Source organism: Thunnus thynnus, chromosome 21 (assembly GCF_963924715.1).
Source record: "Thunnus thynnus chromosome 21, fThuThy2.1, whole genome shotgun sequence".
Classification (NCBI taxonomy): domain Eukaryota; kingdom Metazoa; phylum Chordata; class Actinopteri; order Scombriformes; family Scombridae; genus Thunnus; species Thunnus thynnus.
Window position 1 is genome coordinate 18,218,885 of NC_089537.1, and position 5,442 is coordinate 18,224,326.

General features: G+C 36.0%; 1 pseudogene; it reads left to right on the forward strand.

Annotated features, from left to right (window-relative positions):
* The first annotated feature begins 274 nt into the window (after nucleotides 1-274).
* On the forward strand, nucleotides 275-4,830 carry LOC137173703 (myelin-associated glycoprotein-like; annotated as a pseudogene).
* Nucleotides 4,831-5,442: the final 612 nt, after the last annotated feature.

A 5,442-nucleotide genomic window follows, 5' to 3' on the forward strand; every position in this document is an offset into this window, starting at 1 on the left:
AGCACACAAGTCAGCAACAACAACTGAGTATATGTGTACGATACATGAAGTTAACATATCATCTGTTCAAATCAATACATTTTAGTGATTTATATAATATATTCTACATATTAATGAATATAGACCTGCAGTGAGTCATGTGGTTAAAATACTCAGCATATTAGCAGTAAGGGTGAGAACTGTTTGTATTTGTCGTAAACTTCAAATGAATTTCCTCTGTAGGTCTTAAAACACAGGAAGTCAACTCAGTTTTAAATTGCAAAGGCTAAAAAGGGAAGTCGGTCAGTTTGTCTGTTGCATCACAGCTCAGCTTAATAAACTGAAAGATTTCACTTGAAATCACCAGTCAAAGGATCTTACTGCTGCTCTGTTTTTGATGTGGGCTTGTTGGGTAAGACCTTCTTAACTTTTTAACCCAGAGAATTATATTATTCTGTTACTCCTCATGAACTGAGTGGAAAATATTTGATATAACATCTTATTTGTTGGGCTTTGTTTTAGCAGAAATGGCATCTAAGAAATGAAAGATCACTGTAACATTTTACCATTAACAGATACCATAATCTCACTACTTTGGTATTATTTAGAATTTACATTAAATATAATATTTCATAGTTCTGCAGATTTACATCCCTGGTTTGAATGTGTGAATTTTAAGAGAAGAATTAGTTTTAATATAATGAATAAAAATGCCATAAAATCGTTAAAAGAAGAAAATATTCCTGCATTTTTTATGTTTGTAAATCCAGGTGATGAGATTCATGGCAGCCCTGTTTACAAAGATGTTGACAGACAACATGTTACTGAGTGTCTTCTTTCTTACAGGTGAGCTGTTTGTTCACTCAGTTTTATTTGGAGACATTAACTCAAATCATTTACACTCTGAAACAAAGCAGAAAGACCAGAAACTTCTTACAACTGTTCACATCCTGACTGCAACGTCAAATGTTTTATTTTAAAACTGTTAACAGGACAAGAAAACATGCAACATACAGCTGCTGAACTGTATTTATTGTATCATGAACCATCTCATCATGGAGATTTTTCTACTTTATGTTAATCATGACTCTGATCTCACAGGTGCTTTGGCTGCTTGTCCTGATGATTCAGACTTCTTCATTACTGCACCGCTGAAGATTGAAGCACTGAGTGGATCTTGTTTGCAAATCCCGTGTAACTTTAGTGGTCGACCAAGACAAGGATTTGACAGCAGGAGAACAACCTTTGGAGTGTGGATTAAAAATGACCACAGATTTGGATACTATCCAAGAAATGTGATTTTTAAAAGTAGTCAGACAGTTAACACCTATCCAATGAACATTACTGGAAACCTGAGTCAGAAAAACTGCACCACTCTGTTTTCCAGTTTAAACACAACATATACAGACAAATAATACTTCAGAATTGAGAGCAATGAATTCAGATCAACAGCTGTTTGTGATCCTGTTCAAATAACAGTCAAAGGTAAGAGAGTTTTGTTTTTTCAGTCATATTGTTGTTTAGAATAAAAAGGAAATCAGTTGCAGCTTTGGTCTGAACAGCAAACACCATGGCCCTAACCTTTACTGTGAAATTAAATATCTGATGTAGACTACAAAGAAAACTCAGCTGTGGTGAAATGTGAGAGAAACCAGCCTGTGAACACATAGTCATTGGTTTGAATGTCCTGACTCACAGTTGAATAATATCTGAATATTTATACATTTAATCAGTATCAAGTTATTTCAAATCCTCCATATTCATTGAGGGACAAAGTCTAAATGAATCAGTCTTAGTTTGTTTAAGTCACTGATTTTGACAGTTACTGACTCAATAAATGCTCACAATACTCAATGTGGTTTTTACAAATGGGTAAAAATTAGGGGGAAACATAAAATTTTGTTTCAGTTTAGCTGTAAAATAACTAACACTGACATGTAGCGTAAAGTCTGTGTTTGATTTAAACCACAGATTCTCCTCCGAGCCCCAGAATTAAAATCTCAGGTGAGCTGAAGGAGAAGGAGTCTGTCACTATAACCTGCTCAGCTTTCACTCCCTGTCCACACTCCCCCCCTAAACTCACCTGGAATCTCCAACAAGATGCTCACAACAAAATAGAGGAAAACGCAGATCGAACCTTTACGACTAAAATCCAGACGACCATCACTCTGTCTGACAAGCACGACGGATACAACATCACCTGTTCTTCCAACTACTCTGTGAATGAAGGACAAAATGCTAAGTCAGCAGAGGAAAAAGTGACTCTCAGTGTTTCATGTAAGGCAACCAGAGTTTGTTATTGGATCCTGTCAAAACATGATGATTTATGGGATGTCAGCTGATTTTTAATGAATAAAAATAATCACATTTTCTTCAGATGCTCCCAATGACACTTCAGTGAGGATCAGTCCATCAGGTTCGGTGTCACCAGGTAGCTGGGTGAACCTGACCTGCTCCAGCAGAGCCAAACCTGCTGCCAACTTCACCTGGTTCAACATCAGCAAAGATGGACCCATGAAAGTATCTGAAGGAGACTTTTACAGCTTCAATGTGACAGATGGAGGAGTTTATCACTGTGTGGCCACAAATGATCTTTGTAATCAGACGTCATCAAGGATCCATCTGACTATTAAAGGTAAATGCAGGACTGTACTGAATCCACTCTAATGTGGGACTCCAAAAGTGGGTACACATCACTTGTTCTGCCAGATATCCTGTGAATGAAGGAAAAGATGTCAAGGCAGCAGAGTAAAAACTTATTCTCAATGTTTCAAGACGTAATTTAGATTTATCTTATGAAGACAACTGAAGGCTCCTTAAAAACAGCCCTGCTGAGATGTTGTTGAGCATGAACGTCATCAATCAAAGTGTGCTGTTGCAGCTGAGCCTGACTTCTAATCTTGCATTAGGAGAGGCCAAGAGAATTTTGTTAAAAAGATTAATAAGGTGTCACATTATTGTTGCATCTGTATGATGTTAAAATGCAGCAGTTGTAGAGAAAATTCATATTTCACACATTGTGATTTACAAATAACATCACCTTTCACCTCAAAGAGTCTTCCTTTACAATGATATATTCTTCTTCCGCTTTACAAATCTTTTCCCATCACTCAAAAATCTCTCCACATCAAGTCTTCCAGACTCAGGAATGATGTTTGTTTAAAATTTGTGATGTTTTAGAAACATAACACTTTCCATTAAGGAGAATGTGACCATGGTGTCGTGTTACAGGTGATGAACAGTTGAAATTGGTTTATGTCCACATTATACTGAAGACTGTGGGAATTGTAATACTGGTCAGTACATTGATCATCTTTGAGTGGTGAGGCAAACTTTTTGATACTTTGCAACTACAGACAAATTTGTATGATGTTAAATGTGGTTTGGATGTTTGAGATAGATCATTATTATCACAATATAATCAAAAAACTTCTTTCCATCTCTTTTTTTCCCAGCTGGTTCAGAACAAGACGCTCCACCAAACCAGTGAAGGTAATAAAAAATTAATTATATGTTCGACTTTCAAAAATCCATCTTAAAATGTTTCCCAGTTGACTGACCACAGCTACAATATGTTGCCTGTGAGATCTACTCAGTAAACATTGTGTTTATCTTATCCTGTCCTACTTCTGAGTACAAGTGTTGTTTTAATAAACCATTACAGTAACTCACAAATGTTATGCTAACATACTAAACTAAGATGGTGAACATGGTGAACATTATACCTTCTAAACATCAGCATCATCACGGTGAGCATGTTAGCATGCTGATGTCAGCTTAAAGCACGGTCAAAGTACAGCCTCACAGAGCAGCTCGCATGGCTGTAGACTCTTAGTCTTGTTGTCCTAAACTAGCATCACAGTTTATCTTTGTCACATTAATCTGCTGAATCAAAGGTGACCTTACAGTCAACACTTTGTTACATGAACAGGCAGGAAATTAGAGTTGGAGCTTTTGTGTTGACTCATTTGGTCCTGTGTGAGACTTACTGATCAACCAGCTAATTAACTGATTTGGATTTTTTCACTGATGATAAAACTCTTTCAGCTGCAGTAAATTCACTACAAATCACTAAGACCCCACTGTCTCTGTGCTGTTTCATTTCCACAGGACACAGTAGAAGCAGACTATGTCAACACAGTGATGGAGTTGTCATCATGAGCCACGAGGAGAGGAAGACCACATGTTCATTATCAGTAGAATTACATGATATCCATTATTGTCTATTCTGTATTACATGCTTATTCATCATTTGCATTTGTTATTGTGCCACTTACAAGAAGGCAGATAACTGCTTCCTCCAGGGCAGTAAATATGAAATAGTCTTACTTTGTATAAGCTTTGAAAGATGAACAAGATGATCCAAGACTTCATCAGCATGTGAAGGTGGTTTTGTTTCTGCAGTGCATTTCTTCTTTTTTCTTCTGAGAGTCAACATAACATCTTCATTACTAATATTGGACTGATTCATGGCACTAGTAGTTTTTCTTTTGTTTTTAAGATGTCAAAAACATAATTAAACCATGTTATTGATACAATTAATTAGTAATGAAATGAAATGACTGTTAAAATGTGAACTTTCAGATTTCTTGCCAAGAGGCTTTTCATGTAGTGTTTAGGAGAAAAGTATTTTTATCACTTATTCTGTCATTTGTTTTAGCACATTTACACAGGTAAAGGTTGATGATAGCTGCAGATGACGGATTTCTTAATGCCACATTTACAGCACAGAAGTCAGCAAAGACACTGTGGTAACTGTGTGCAAAAAACATTGTTATGATTTCAGCTGATTAATTGTGTCATTATTGTAATTCATGTGATATATTCTATACATATCAATAATAAAGAAGATTAAGCATACAGGCGTGCAATGAGTTCTGTTAAACGTTTTTTAGAGTGAATTTGTCATTTGAAAACTTAAGTTTTCACAATATCTGACTTCCTTCCTCACAGGATATCATTTGAACTGTTTGTATGTAGTGTTTTAATCTCTAAGATCAGATGATATCCAGAAGCTTTTTAACCAAAAAAGATGAGCAAAGAGAAGTTTAGATGAAGAGAGAAGTTGATACATTGTTCTTTACAATTCTACCAAGATTCACAAATTGCCTCACTTCACTTCAAAGTCATGAAATTAGATGTTTCTTTCATTGTTTAGTGGTGGACTCATTTGATGAGGAAAACTTTACTTCTTGGCTCCTTTACTGTAAAACAAAATGTCTTCTGAAGGATAATCAATTAAATCAGTGGTGAGCTAATGTTACAGAGACTAACCTGTGATCAGAGAGTCTTTTTCAATGTTCTGACTGGGATGTTTAAATTTAAATAGACCGCTGTGGGGAAAAACATCTAAAATTTCTTGCTTGTGTCTTACAGTACTGAAACAGGACGGTCTTGACATAAGCAAGAACCGGCCTTCTCATAGAAAATGAAAAGGAAAGGCAAAAGAGGGAAGAGATCAGG